Here is a 16203-nt window from a genome sequence, read left to right on the forward strand (position 1 = left end):
CATCCTTGATTCTTCTGTTTTTCTGATATTAGATGGAGATCTTGAGCTGACACTAATGCTGGGTTATTAGCTCAAACCTCTTGCCACCTCTGACTTGCCCATTACCTTAGTGGTTTGATCTTCCTTAGACTCCCCTCCCCCAAAACGCATCAAGGCCTGGACAGAGGAGTAATAGCAGATGAGACCCACTCGCCTCATCACTCTCCAGGCTCAGTATCTTCTTTGAGGCTCTTGCTGCAGCTCAGAGCTCTATGTCCTATTTCTAACCCCAGATGTGAAACAGATGGGAAATGGATCCCGTGCCTTACTCTTTTTAGAAGATTTCCCCACATCCCTTCCATGTGCCTAGTGACTCTTTGGGGCCACCCTTCCTTTTGGAGAATTCAGGGGCCCTGCTACAGAGCTACCAGGATTGTCACTCGCGTGACTATTTTAGGAAAATTCCTTAAGAACTTCAAAGAGTAATAAGATAGTTTTCTTGGAAGTTTGTTAAAATTCTTGAATATGTTTAAGGGATTTACATTTTCAAAGAGAGAATGTTTTGTGTTTGATGTTGAGAAAAGATGTTTTTTTTTTCTTCTCTGTGAATTTAAATAATTTGCTTGACTTCCTAGTGGAAAGACCACATCGTTCTTATGTTCTGAATGTGGCATTTGTTAGAATCCTCAATTACAGACTGCAGGGAGAATATGTGTAAGGGATTTTGAAATATGCTTTCAAACCAATGGCCATCTGTAAGTTGTCAGCTTAAAAGAACTGCATCCCCCTTGCATAGGCACATTTCATTTCTTTGAAGGAAATAGCCAGAAAACCTGGGAAATAATCAGTTTTAAATGATCATTAGTGACGATGCAGGCATTACTTCCCAGAAGAAATGGAATCAGTCTTCCCCCTTGTGGCTAAGTAGGAAAGTACCTTATTCTCCCCACTTAAAGTTACAGGCAAGAGTTCCGAGGAACGGGAGGCCATATGGTTGTTTCCTTCTTATTTAAAAGCAATAGAAAGTACATTTTTAATATAAGATTTATCTTAAAGTAACTAGAAATATCTTATAACAGGTAACTGGCTTTATAAATGGTATTTTAAAATAACACAATAGAAATAAGTAAAAGGAGAGATATTATACACACACACACACACACACACACACATTATATCTCATTTAGTGTTTTCCAGCTCATGTGCCTGGAGCAATGTGCAGGTCCATCAGGTAAGTCATTCTTTCTGCTCCTGTCTAGATCTTGTAATTTGAGAGGTTCAGGGTATACAAGGAGGTCACAGGAAGAAGTTCTGGGACTCACAGGAGAGTAACCAATAACAATCACTGTCACTTTTAGGAGAGGTTGCTATCATCCAAGTGCAATTCTTATTCTTTATGACTAGTCCCTAAATCAGTTCCCATAAAAGCGCTGGGCTGTTATTATTCCCATTTTATAGCGGAGGAAACTGAGACCCAGAAAGGCCTAGTACCTTGCTCCTTACTCAGCGTCACACAGCTGGTAAGTGGCAGAGCTAGGATAGAGAGGAAAGCCTTCCTGACCCTGAAGCCTTGCCCCAGTGCACCCAGAGGACTAGAGGCAGACTCCCTGTGGGGGCCAGGGAAGCCACACGATGTGCTGGGTGCTGGGTGCTGGGGAAGCAGGAGGCCTGGTTCCTGTCCTAGGGAGGTCATGGACATTCTCCCTGTGATAGTCTGAGGAAAAGCACAATATGGACTGGATTATGATGCCCAAAATTGGTACGTTGAAGTCATAATATCCAGTATCTCAGAATATGATTGTATTTGGAAATAGTTTTTAAAGAGGTGATTAAGTTAAAGTAAGGTCATTACAGCTGGCCTTAAACCAATATTATTAGTGTGTTTATAAGCAGAGGGAATCTGGATATAGACAAACACAGAGGCAGGCCATGTGCAGACACAGGGAGAAGATGAAAGGCCATCAGGAAAAGCCACCTGCCAACATCTCAATCCTGGGCTTCTAACCTCGAGAACTATGAGAAAAGGGATTCCTGTTCTTTAAGCCACCCAGTCTGGGACACTACAGTGGCAGACACACACAGCACCTGTAGCCATCTGGAAGGTTTCCTGGAGGAAGCCTTTGGCTGCTAGTGTATCTGGGGCAGGTATGGCTGCCTTGGGAGAAGGCAGAGTGGGGAAACTGCCGCGTGCGTTAGGGGCACGGTAAGTCCAGAGCACCTGGAGCAAGGGGTTTGAATTTAGTTTCCTAAGTAAGAGGGAGCCATCAAAGGTTTTAGGCAATGAAGTAATGGGGTGAGATCAGAATTCTAGAGAAAGCAGGCTGGCAGCATGTTGGGTTGGGAGAGTGTTGAAAGTTGGGAACAATAGAGAGAGGCTGCAGTTGTCCAAGTTCAGAGTCAGGGTGGATGTGAGAGTGGCCAGGGACAGAGTCAGAGAGGACCCTGGAGAAGAAATAGCACACAAGGGGCATAGAGGCTGCCCGGGGGATCCAGAGGACAGTGACAGCTGAGAGATGTCAGGACCACAGCCCCGGAGGAGGTAAGGCCAGGGGAGAGGGGCCCTCAAGCGGCATTGGTGTCATAAACTATGACGGTAATCTATAAATCCATGGCTTTGATTTGCCAGTGTTGAAAAGCAGATATTACTTTTAAAGTGAAAGTTTTTCCTTCTGATGCTGCAAGCTTCTTATCTGAATTGGGGGAAAGAGCTGGTGAGCAGCCCATCTGGTAGTCTGGCAGAGAGGGAAAATTAAACACATCATCAATCCTTTCAGGAAGAAATGAAAGACATCAAGGGACTGGGTAATTTTTACATCCTTAAAAAGCCACAGGAAGCTTAGCATGATTCTGCTGTAGGATAACATAAAATGGGAACTTTACTGGAGTTTTTCCCTGGAAATAAAAAATGAGAAATCTTGAGAGGGAGGGAGATGCCAAGAGCGTGGGGACAGTGGAGAGCCTCCCCACGTTGAAAGAAGGTTGTGACTCTTCTGGCGTCTACACGTCAGTGACCTGTGACCCAAGGCACCCACTTGTGCCTCAGCTGAGCAACCACGGCAAACCCTGTGAGCCACCTCTGGGTGAGTGTGTTACTCAGGCGGAAGAAGGAAAACACAAATGGGGTGAAGTTGGGTCTTTTTATCCCCCAACATGAAAACCTACTTGCAGTTGGAGCAGAATGGCCCTGCGGTGGAGCCACCAAGGTTGGGTCTGACTTTTCACTCAGCTTGGTGTCCGCAGCCATGAGCACCTCACAGCATCACGGTGGGTGTCCCTCTGCAGGCTTCCCCAACCTGGGCCTTTTCCCTGCCCCATTCCCTCGGCTGCCTTTGCTGGTGCACTTGTCCCTCAGCTGCACTCCTGGAGGCTCAGAGTCATTTAAGTGCCGTGGGGCCCTTCTGCTCCTGCAGACAGGCTTCCCCAGCCACTCCCGCCTTCACTGATCTCTGCTTCCTCAGAACTCCAACTGTACTTAACAGTGTGGGGACCACGTGTTCCGGGAAATCCAGGACAGTGGGAATTTCAACCATCCTGCCCGTGCTGTCTTCACCTGCTCCTCCTAGGACAGGTCGGATGATCCCTGTGACGGATGAGGTATGAGGCATAGGAAGGACTGCTGTCCTCCCCCTTCTAGACTGTGCATTCTCTCTGCACAGCAAACACACTCCTGCACAGCAGGGGCTAAAAGCACAGACTCTGGAGACCTGGGACCAAGCACTCAGCCACCCTGACCTCCAAAGCCGCATGTCTGAACCCCTGGCCCCGGGATGGGAAGAGCTCCACATGTGGACACAGTCACGGAGCTTCTTCAGCACAGTGCCTGCTGCACAGCCTGGCTCTGCCCTTCTGTAATAGAACCCTGGACAAGTCATTTCCCACATCTGGGCTAGAGCATACCCAACTAGTCCACCTGTGAAGGTCCAGTGAGGACTCAGCAAGGTCTTCAAGGACCAGTGCCTTGTGAACCGCCAGGTGCCTCCAGGTGCTAGGCCCACAGTGGTGGGGGTTCTGCTGGACCGAACTCTGGAGCTGCAGACCTTTTGCTCCCAGTCTGACTAAATTCCAGCTTACACAGTGAATTGGATACATCTTCTCCAGGGCTCTGTGCTGGCCGGGATGACAGAGGGTTTGCTATGGAAACCCTGGACTCCAACTTCCACAGCAGCCATGAGGAGGAGGCACTGAAAAGGCACCCAAAGGTTCCTGCGGGTAACACAGAGCAGCAGCCCCACAGGGAGCCGGGGGAGAGGCGGGTGGAGGGACTGCCTTTGACCTCTCGCTTTATGGCCAAGGGCAAAGTCTAGAACACACTGTGGAACAAGAAGGCAAATTGCAGTGCAAATTCCTTTTATGCAAAATTAGTTCTGTTCACGCACACCTACGGATGCAGATGGGTGCTGGGTCTACCTGGAACCACATGTACCAGACCAGGAGGGCTAAATGTAGCTGGATGTAGTCTCAAGGTGCAGCATGCTCTACCACCTGTGTGTTCTTACCACATCCAGTTACAAGCTGTAATATTGGCATTTAAATTCATCTTTTCACTAAAAAAATACTTTCATCCCAAGCAAAAATATTTGTGAAATCGTGGTAATTATATTTTTCTAACATACATTAAATATATTTGCTATTAAAATAAAATGGTTCACCTGTGTATCACCTAAAATCGTCTCTCATAAAGCGCTCTTGGAAAACCGTCAAGTAAATGAATACTTCAGCTTCACAGTCCAACTGCCAGAATTTGAATTCCAGCCCTGCGTTTTTTACTGGCCATCTTTTATGCAATAAATTCTTACCCTTTTAAAGCCTCATTTGCTTATCTTTACATAGGGATAACAAGGGTACCAACCTGATAACATTATTAAGAAATAACATAATCAATGAAAAATGATTTGCATGGTTCCTAACAGAAAAAGATACCTCAGATAAATGTGGCTGTGAAAACTTGGTTGTAAGTCGTATCTGCTTCTAGTCATGGTGAAGTAACTGGTATTAGATTTGCCCTTCCACTATAAACTACTAGAAAACGAGCTGAAACCACCTTTTTAAGATGACAGAAAACAGAAAACTCAGGACAATAATCTACAGGGAAAGAGAACAAATAAGGTGAGTCCTCAAATGACCCCAGATTTCTACCTGAAGACGTTTTTTGGACTGCAACAGCATATTTGTCAGTTTTGCTATATCTGATTATACCTCAATAAAGCTAAAAAAGAAAGATCTGTAAAAAAGAAAGATCTGTAAAAAAACTGAAATTTTTAGGGATAAATTTAACATAAATGTATATGAAAATGCAAAGGACCTAGAATACATTTTTCTGCTTACATTTTAAAAATATAAAAATGTATTTTAAAAGGAACAACGTTGGAAGACTACCCTGGCTGTCAAGGCATGTAGTAAATTCATAGCAGTGGTTCTCACATGGGGGTGATTTTCCCACCAGGGAATATTCAGCAATGTTGGGGGACATTTTGAGTTATCACAACTCTGGGGGTGTGATACAGGCACCTGACGTGAAGGTCAGAGGTGCCACTAAACATCCTAAAATGCACAGGCCAGTTCTCTGCAAGAATTAATTCTCTGCCCAAGTATCAATAGTGCCAGGACTGAGAAACCCTGAGCTACAGCCATCAAGGTAGTGAGTACATATGAATGAAATGGAACAGAGTCTGGACGTGGACCCACACGTGCAGGACTGATAATTGACAAAGATGCCAAGGTATTTCAATGGGGGAAAAGAAAGTCTTTTCAGCCAATGATGCATATGGATATCCAAATATAAAAATACATCTTGATCCCCAACTCAAAAGGAATCAGAGGCCTAAATATAAAAGCTACAGCTACAGAATTTGAAGTAAAAGTAGGAAAAAATATTCACAATCTGGGATTAGGCCAAGATTTTTTAGGATATGAAAAACACGCATTAAAAATTAATAAATTGGATTTCATCAAAATTTAAAATATCTCTTTCCTATAAAGTTTTACTTATAAAATAAAAAGTAAAGGTGCTTGCTTCTGATAAAGGACTTATCTCCGGCACATACAAAGGACTCTTACAAGAAAGAGCAAAGAAATGGTCAAAATGGCTGGGCTTGCACCTGTAATCAATCCTAGCTCTCTGGAAGGTCTAGGAGGGAGGATCCTTGACCTCAGGCGGTTAAGACCAGTCTGAACAAGAGCGAGACCCTTTCTGTACTAAAAATAGAACAATTAGCCAGGCACCTATAGTCTCAGCTACTCAGGAGGCTGAGGAGGCTCAGTAGAACCCAGGAGTTTGAGGTTGCAGTGAGCTAGGCTTATGCGAGAGCACTCTAGCCTGGGCAACAGAGTAAGACTCTGTCGAAAGAAAGAAAAGAAAAGAAAAGAAAAGAAAGAGGCAAAATGAGGATGATAGCATGACAGTGTCAGCTCACTAGCCAATTTTTTCCACTTTCTATATCAAAAACTCTAAATGAAATACAAAAACTAGCTACCTGGGAACACTAAAAAGTAAACAAAAATAGGTTAGACATGGGTAAGTGATTCATGAAGAGGATAGTTTCCTGAGTTCTCTCTCTCTCTCTCTCTCTCCCCTTTACCCAGAGGGCAGGCTCTCCTTACACAATAGCAGGCCAGGCAGTGTGGCAAAGGGATGGCTACTCTAGAAGAAACCCACCTTTCTGGTCAAAGGAGCCAGGACAGAGGGCCTCTGAAGGCAATGGAGTGTATGTGGGGGAAATCCAGGAGGGCTGGTAGCCAGAAAAGTGGTCTCCTAAATGTGTTAATAAATGCACGTAAGTCTCAGCTCCACACCTGAGCTGCGCAGAAGTGGAACAGACCCAAACCAGCATGGCAAAGCTTCGAGAAAGAACAAAGCTGAGACTTATACCAGGTACATACATCTTTTTAACCTAGTTGCTAGATAATGCATGCAAACAACAAACTCAAATCAATACAGCAAAGGTTTAGAGAATTGAGATTTGAACCACTCTGTACAGAAGGCAAGACAGAACCCACAGCTTGACTAAATTGATTGCCTGCTAAAACAAAACATCATTATCTCCAGAGGATTATGTACAGGGCCCAAAGTCTACACCAAATGACATTCATTACATCTGGGATAATCTAAAACTACATAGCATGCAAAAAAAAAAAAAACACCAAAAATGTGGCCAATTCTCAAAAGAAAAAACAACAGATCAATACCAAGGTAACCCAGGTGTTTGAATTATCAAAGACTTTAAAGAAACTATTCTAAATATGCTCCATGGAGTCAAGAAAAACACATTTGGAATGAATAAAAACATAGAAGTTCTTAGCAAAGAAATAGAAACTACAAAAAAAGAACCAAATGAAAATGTTAGGACCCCAAAATTCAAAATCTGAAATGTAAAATTTCACTGGATGATTTCAACAGCAGAAATGGCAAGGCAAAAGAATTTATGAACTTGATAGGTCAACAGAAGTTACAATCTGAAAAACAGAAAAAAGTACGTGAGAAAAGATGGAGAAAAAAATGAGAGCACCTGGGGGACTCGTGGGAAAATATTTTTAAAAATTAAAAATACATGAAATTGGAGTACCAGAAGGAGAAGAGAAATTGGGGCGGGGAAATGCTTGAATAAATAAAGACCTAAAGCTTCCCAAATTTGGTGAAAAATACAAATTAATATATTTAAAAGGCTCTGTAAACTGCTCCCTCCAAAGAATAAGTTAATGAAAGCCATACCGAGACATATTATAAATTGCTAAAAACCAAGATAGAGGGGAAAAAAATCTTTAAAACAGCTAGAGAAAAATGACTCACCACATACAATGGGGTAGTGATTGTGCTATCCAGGAAACAGAATACTACTCAGCACAAAAGGAACTAACTGTTGATTCTTGCAACAATGTGGCTTCATCTCAAGAGCATATGCTGAGCAAAGGAAGCCAAATAAAAGTACTTACTTACCCGATTCCACTTATATACAATTTTAGACAATGTAAAATAATCTGTAGCAACAGAGCAGGTCAATTTTTGCCTGGGGATGGGAATGGCGGGAGGATGGATTCTACTTACATAAAAGCACATGAGGAACTTTTGGAGACTGAAATATTTGTTATCCCAAATGCTGTGATACTTTCTCAGGTGTGTACGTATGTGAAAACTGATCAAATTGTGCACTTTCAGTATATGCAGCTTATTGTACTTTAATTATAACAATAAAGTCATTCATGGGGCAAAATATTTGAACACTTCGCAAAGTGTACAAATTGGCAATGTGCACGGGAAAAGACGCTTAACATCATTACTCATCAAGAAAACGCAAATTCAAACCATAATGGCGTACACTCACTAGCATGGCTGCAGTTAAAACATGATGGGAACACTATGAAGAAACCTGGACTTTTATACATTGCTCTTGGGAATGTAAAAATGGACTTGCCACTTGGAAACAGTTTGACAATTTTTTTTTTATTTAGTTAAACATACACTTACCATATGATGAAGCTATTCAAACACTAGATATTTATCTAAGAGAAATGAAAACTATACCCACACAAAGTCTTGTACGTAACTATTCATGGCAGCATTATTCACAATGGAAACAACTGAACTGTCTCTACACAGAAGAATGGATAAGCAAGTTGTGTCTTACCAAACAGCGTAACATGCTCATCAATTCAAGGGAGCAGACAGGATAGCACAGTATGGATGGATCTGAAAAACAGAGTGCTGAATAAAAAAAGCTATCCAGGCATAAAAGAATACATAGTGTGCGATTCCATTTATTCTAGAACAGGCAGGATGATCTATAATATCAAACAACAAATCATGTTGGCTTTGGGTTGGGAAGCAAGAGAGTAGAATACCTATAAAGGGACATTTCTGAGTATTGGTTTGGAGGTCGTTACACGCATGTATGGATTTGTGAGCAGAACACTTCATGGTGTACATAAATTAGATCTCAGCGAAGTTGATTTTTTTAAAAGATGACTACGTAATATCTATCTAATTATATACAACTAAATAGATGCAAATAATGTGATATCGATACCAAGAGAGACAAAGAGATCGAAACATAAATTTTAGAAGCTATGTGACTTTGCAATAGGTAAGAATTTAGAATGTGTTTATTTTTGTATTTTGAATCAGGTTGGGGAAGAAATAATTTTTTTAGGATATGAAAGTGTATTTTATGTTAGAGAAAGAGAAGAGAGTGGGGGGAAGAGATGAGAGAGCAGAGAGCAGAGAGGGAAGATGGGGAGGGGGGAGAGGAGGGAGAGGAGGGCCTGGCATCCCGAAGAAGGAAAGGAAGACTGCCCATGGAAATAAGTTCCTCTTAAATGGTGGTTAGTCAAGTGACTATTCAAAATATAAAACAAAATTAGCATCTTATTTATTAACACTTACAAAAAAAATAAATCCTGTGTAGATTAAAGAGTTAAGTAGCTGCAAGAGAAAAGCGAGCTTCAGTGGCCCCTCCCTGGGATGGCTGCAAGGTCTACCAGCACAGGATGGAGAGAGAGGTGCCCTGCTGGGTGACGCTGGACTTGGGGATGTCTGGGCCTCGTGACCCAGGGAGGAGTGCTGGGGCTGTCCTGCCATAGGCCGTAAGACTAAAGAGTAACTCTTCTCCAGGGTGGTTCACCTTCCTGTCCCAGCACTGAGGCTCAACTCTGCAGTCTATACAATGGCAGAACAGTGGTGCAACTTCCTGCCTTGAGAGTCTCTAGTGACAAACCACATAGGAATTGCCCTGGGCGGTAGCTGACAGCTTGGAAAGTGTCAGCAATGCTGGTCCCTTCCCTTGGGACAGGAGCACCAGGTGGGGAAGAAGAGCTGCGCATGGTGGCTCTGTGAGGGAAAGCTGCCTTCACCCCCCTACCCCCCAGGTCAGTCCCTCTGTGACTGTTCCACTTGTCTCGATTTGTGATCGTGAGTGACTGGGGAGGAACCATGGAGGAGACGCAGCTGAAATCCCAAAACAAGGGTAGAGGTCCACGTGTCAGCACAGCCCCGAGGGGACTGAGAGACAGCAGCAGCCAGGCGAGCAGAGGTCTGCACAACTCTGGGACACTTAGTGAAACAGACCCGTAGGACTCTTCACACCCTCCTCACACTGGAGGTGCTGGGTCCCGCCGAGTCTCTGGGCAGAAGTCCCCATGTGAGCTCACCAGCCCCGTCCTGTAGAGCCAATCTGATTCCAGAAGAGGTTTCCATTCTCTTTGTCTTCCCTGGTTTCCTGGGGAGATCTGGATTAAAGAAGGTGATGATCACAGGTGGTGGGCACTGGGGCAGGAGTCTCCATGGTAACGGAGCCATCTGGCTTTCTTGCCTGGCACCAGGCCTTATGACTTCATGGTGGAATCCTCTCTCAGCACACAGAGGGGGAGTTGCCAAGGTGATGAGGAAGCCAGGAGGAAGAGATCTGCTGAGGGAGGCTTTGTCTTTCATAAGGCTTAATCATGTCACAACTTGGGGCTACCGCTGACCCCAGAATGGGCCCCCGGAGGTGGTGCTCACTAGAGAATGTGAGCGGATCGTGTGTCATTCTGCTGCGGCCTCTCGGGGGAGGAGATGGGGGCACACCTGGCTCCCTTCAATCTAGGGCTCACTGGGGAAGTGGGGTCAGGGCCTAGGCTGGAAAGACTGGGTGTGGGGGTGCCACTGCCCTGGCCAGCACCTGCTGGGTGGCAGGCTGGGTAAGGCCTTAGGAGAGCCCAGCCGTGATGGGACCGTGGTCATGGCAGTGGGCCCATCTCCACAAGCTGTGCGCTGGGTGGCCTGGGTGTGCCCTGCAAGCCTCGTGCTGAAGCTACATCCCCCCAAGGGTGCCATCCTACAAACCGACACGTGCTGGTGTCTGGTGTCGTAGGGCTACCCCACAGATTACTACAAACTTGGTGGCTTAAAACAACAAAATTTGTTCTTTCATAGTTCTAGAGGCCAGAAGTTCTAGAGGACTGGCCCCCCAGAGGCTCAGAGGGAACATCCGTTCCATGCCTCCCTCCTAGCTTCTGGAGATGATGGGCAATCAGTCCTTGGGATGCCTGGCCTTGTGGCAGCATTACTCCAGTCTCTGCCTCCATTGTCACACAGCATTCTCTCTCTGTGCCTGCGCTCAAATTCCCCTTATCTTACAAAGACACTAGTCACTGGGCACAGGGCCCAACTTAACCCAGGGAAACCCTCATCTTAACTTGACCACATCTGACTTTTTCAAATAGGGACACACGCACAGCTACCAGAGATTAGGACTTGAACAACACACACACAACATGTAATTCATGGTGCACGGAGCACAGGCGTCAGACCCTGGTACTGCTGTCCTGTCTCCACAGGACAGAGACATTGGAAAGTCAGGTCCATGCCAGAGGGCCTCCAAAGGATTTCCTGAGAGTCAAAGGGCCACAGAGAGCCGTGGAGTGTCTGGGAGGGGCAGAAACTCAGCAAAGATGGCCCTGGGCTGTGTATGTGGGACTCAGCATGGGCTGGTCCCTCCTCTCCAAGAGCTTGAAGTCTGTGGGTCAGTGGGCACCTGCAGAGTATAGACCTATGCTTAACCTTGAGCCAAGCATTGAGGAAGTCATCACAGGGACCTCGACTGTCAGGCTATATACAACAGCATGCAGCAGGGGACAGAAACTCAATGCCCAGAGCCTGGTGGGAGTTGGGAAGGTGAGGGCCGCACTCCACAAGTGGGGAGCAGCCTGAGGGCTTGTTCAAAGTCAAAGTGTTTCCACCATGCACCCAATAGGCTTTGGGTCTGGTCCTGCCGGGAATGTCAGGAACGGGCTGGCTTTTCACTACCAGGTACTCCGGGCCACTTTGTTCTCTCTGGGCTGTTCCCTTCCCTGCCCTCTCCCCAAGACATGGCTTCTCCCTCCTGTCAACATCAAGCCTAGTAATGATGTGTCCTTAGTTCTCATTTTGTCTACCTCTTGACTCCCTTCCCGCCCTGCTTTACTTTCTTCCGACCTTTGGTTTCTACCATAAGCCAGGGCTTTTCTAAGCCCCAGGGATACAGAAATGAGTGAGAGAGACAAGCCTTGCCCTGGTGGAATTGATAACTAATAGATGAGGGAACGAATCCAGCAACCACGCAGATTAATGTTTCACAACAGCAGAGCAGGTGCCCTGAATGAGGGAATGCAGGGTGCTGCCAGTCAATAAGAAGTTGATGGGACTATGTCAGGGAAGTCAGGGAAGTGACCTTGAGCCACACATTGAGGAAGTCATCACCCAGGAAAGGGGGGAGGGAAGAAATTCCAGGCAGGATCCTTTCATTTAGCAATTAGTAATATGTCTAGGTATGGCTTCCATTAACCTTACAAAAGGCCCTGTGGCAGGAGGATGCTTGGTGGATGAGAAGGACCAAGGGAAGGTCTGTGCAGCTGGACTGGATGGGTAAAGGAATACAGGATAGGTTGAGAATCAGCAGGGTAGTTGGAGAAATACCAGTTGAATCCCATTTGGGGGTAGGAACCCAGAGAAGGCCACCTCACACAGAGCGCAAGCAGCCCACAGCCTGAGAAGTGCACTTTAGTGAGAGAGAAGCGATCCAAGGCCCTGGGGGTGATGCTCTTCCGAGATGAGAGTTGAACAGCAAGTCTGGGCCCAGGCTCTAGGCAGAGCCAAACTTGGTGTGGCAAAGGACCACAAGAAGCCCAGTGTGCTCCCAGTCCAGTGGCCCGGGAGAAGGGTACAGGATTAGGTTACAGGTATTGGCTGGGCCAGGTTACCTGAGGCTCTCGAGGACAACCTAACCATGACTGGCAACCAACCATGGAGGAGGGTCTTTTACAGAGGAGAGTCACAATCATGTCTGGGCTTTCTAAGACATCTCTGGCTTTCAACATAGGCAGGAATCTGGGAGAGAGTTGGAATGAAGTTGGAGTGCAGTAACAGACGGAACACCCCTGTCTTCCCAGATGTCCCGGAAGAGCTGCTCAGCTGAGCTCAGAGCTCCAGCCTCTTCGAGCCTCCTGGAGGAGGACCCAGAGCCTCCCTCTCAGCAATCACAGGCCATCAACTCAAGGACCAAAGAGCCTCTCAGCTTCCTCCATCTCTCCCACAAGGCCCCTGAGGCCTTGGAGTACCTGCCTTTCTTCCGCACCTATGGGGAGCTGGCTGAGGAGGAGCTGACCCCGCAACCTGAGTTTTGCAGGGACGAGGCAGGAGGCCAGAGTCTCAGAGACACACCATTCTCGGAGGACTCAGCACTGCCCACCGGATTCTTCCCTTACTACCGCTCCAAGGAGGAGAGTTTTCCCAGCCTGGCCCCCCTTTCTGCCTGGTCCCGTGTAGGCTCCCCAACCCCACTGAGCAGGAAGGAGGCCCAGGCCAGCTATTTCTATAGGACCACAGTCAGGGATGGATGTTCTGTGAGTTGAGGAGGCCACAAAGGGTGGGGGGAGAGGTACCAGGCTCCTGGTGCCTTCAGACCTCTGTCCCTGAGGGCTGCTGGGCTCCCAGATCAGAGTTGCTGGTTAGAAGGGCAGGGACTGAAAGGAGACTGCCCTGACCAATCCCAGATCAGCCAACAGTTCCAAGAGTGGCAGGGAGTGTGCTTCAGCCTTGGGGCCTTTTTAAGAGAAAAGCACAGGAGCTGCTCTTCGAGCCCCTGAATTACACACAATAATGTCCCTCATGTGCTAAGCCTGGTGTTGTGCTCACAGGAAGCTTTATGTGGGCCTTATAATTTGCTAGGGAGCCACACAACCTTTTCTTAGGCATCATCTCATTTAATCCAATAATAATCCTACAAGATAGGCCTAATTATTCCCATTTTACAAATGAGAAAATGAGTCTCAGGAAACTTAAGTGACTTGGCCAAAGACACCTAGCTAGCAAGTGGCAAACCTGGGATTTGACTCAAAACCTGTGCCCTGTGACATTACTAATAGCCACCACCAGCACCATGCAGCTGGGGGCTGTGTCCTGTGACTGCAAAGATGGGGGAAGTGAGATAAGTGGGTTCTAATCCTATACGCAGCCCTCCCAGCCGAGTGCCCTTGGGTGGACCCACGGCTGAGCACTGCCCCGTCTGCACAGCAGACACAGCCCTGCGTTCTGCTCTCATTGCCGCCGTGATGTTGCAGACACAAGCCAATCCTGGATATCTGGGCCTGAACCTGTGAGGTAGGCTTGCATCTGGCTGAACATCTGTTTCCTTCTGACCCAGGTTGCCGTGGTATACTCAGACCTCTTCTCTGAGTCCTCACGCTCACTAGCAGGATACCCCCATGACAGCACCCTAGAGGCCCATCTCTCTGGGGGCCACACCCTTCATGCCTCTGGAGTGATACCTTACTACAGAACCCCTGAGGAGTGGCTGCACAATAGCCCCGAGCCTCCTGCCTCTCCATCCAGAAGCCAGGAGACCCCAGTGGAGCTGCCCAGGCTCAGCGCAGCCACCCTGAGAGGGAGCAGGAGCTGGCTACAGTGGGAGGCGCTGCAGAACAGGCCCCCAGCACCCACTGTTTATCAAAGGGCAAAGATGACCGGAGGTAAGGGTCTCAGGGGTCAGTCAGTTTGCCCCTGGGTCCACAGCTGGCCTGGAACCCCAGTCCTTGGACCTTTGTTCTCCCTGTCTCAGTGTCCACGACCACTGACGAGGGCGTCCCACCCTCTACCCAGCAGAGCCAGCAGGCTCTCCCAGCCCCTTCCAGCCCCCAGGCTGCACCCTGCCAGCATGAGCTCTAGCCTGGGAGCCTGACTCTGCAGGGCTGGCTTTGCCTTTCTCCTCCAGGAGCAGAGAGAAAAAGCTCGGCCTGGGCCCAACCCCCAGGAAGTGACCCATCTGTCCCTGGCTGCCCCCACTTTGTGTGGGCAGAAGCTGGAAAAACTTCTGATTGGGATGTGAACAGCCACACCGAAAGTGGTTCCATAGAGGAATATCTGTCGTTTCCCACACTTGGACCTCAGATCATCCCTTCTGTAACCTATCCCAAGCTCAGACAGAGGGAGCAGGGGCCACCCAAACAATTGAGGGGTGCAGACACCCACAGGCCAGCTTTATAAATAAATTCTAGCACTGTAAGGGTTGCAGCTGGTGCACTAATTTTATGCTTTGCAGAAATACTTGCAGCTTCTGTTTACTGAGCATTTTCTATGTACGAGACATAATCTTTAGAGGTAGACACTGGTGTCACCTGCATTCTATGGTGAACAAACAGGCTCAGAGAGGCTCAGCAGTGTGCCTGAGCTCACTCAGCTTGCAAACAGTGGAGCTGGGATTCATACCAGCTCTGTCTGACCTGGGCCGGGGTACTTCAGCCCCTCCTGATGGACAGAAAAGAGGCAGATGCTGCCCACAGGCCTCCTCAGAACCCCCCAACCCCATTTCCCTCACTGCCTCTGTCTTTCCTTGTCCTGCTCTTGCCCTTTGGAGCTGGAGGTGGCACAGTGACTCAGCATGTGTCATTTCCTCGAACCCTGAGCACACGACTTCCAACCCAGGCTTGCCTGAATTTGGCTGAAGCACGTGATGTGGACAGCTTGTGCTCACTCTGCCCACTCCTGGGCTGCTCAGACACCTGCCCGGTCACACGTGTGCCCCATGGTTATAACCACTCTGCCCTGTGGCTCTGGTTTCATGTCTCCTCTGCTGGTGTGGGGGTCCCAGCTTCTGCTGACATGCACACTCTGATCATTGGATTCCCACTCTCTCCAGGAGACCATGTGTTGGAAATGCCCATTCCTGCTCCCCACTCTTCCCGAGGACAGGGGTTGAAGAGAAGAAAGGGAGAAGAATCTCTTGTTCGCACTTGAATTACATCATAGAACTTCATTGTTAAAAATCCAGTTCTTACTGTCTCCAAGGCACTCCTCTGCCATCCCTTTGGCTCAGGGGATTTGGGGCTGAGAGTACAATGGAAGAAGTAATAGGAAAACTCCTTGGATTTGTTCTTGGAGTGGGGAGATTGTTCTGTTTCCTTTTATTTTCCGCATAGAAGCTTCCATCTTTGATCCCTTACTACCCCTGAAAGGAACTGATGGGTTAGGAGGCATCTCTGTGAGAAACTGGGGCCACTGTCTCCTGTGCCGTCCAAGCTGGGCCCAAGTTGTGTTCCTCTCTTGCCGTTGTGTGGCTTGGAACATGAGGAAGGTTGAGAGATCTGTAGCCACCTGCCAGCAGCTCCTGAGTGAGCTGGAGGAAGCTAATGTGCTCAAGGGACTGAAGGGACCCCCAGGAGTGTTTTAAGGCTGCTGAGCTCTCTTAAAGGAATGTCTGCAGGGGATCTGGAGCAGGAGAG

Source organism: Nycticebus coucang, chromosome 17 (assembly GCF_027406575.1).
Source record: "Nycticebus coucang isolate mNycCou1 chromosome 17, mNycCou1.pri, whole genome shotgun sequence".
Classification (NCBI taxonomy): domain Eukaryota; kingdom Metazoa; phylum Chordata; class Mammalia; order Primates; family Lorisidae; genus Nycticebus; species Nycticebus coucang.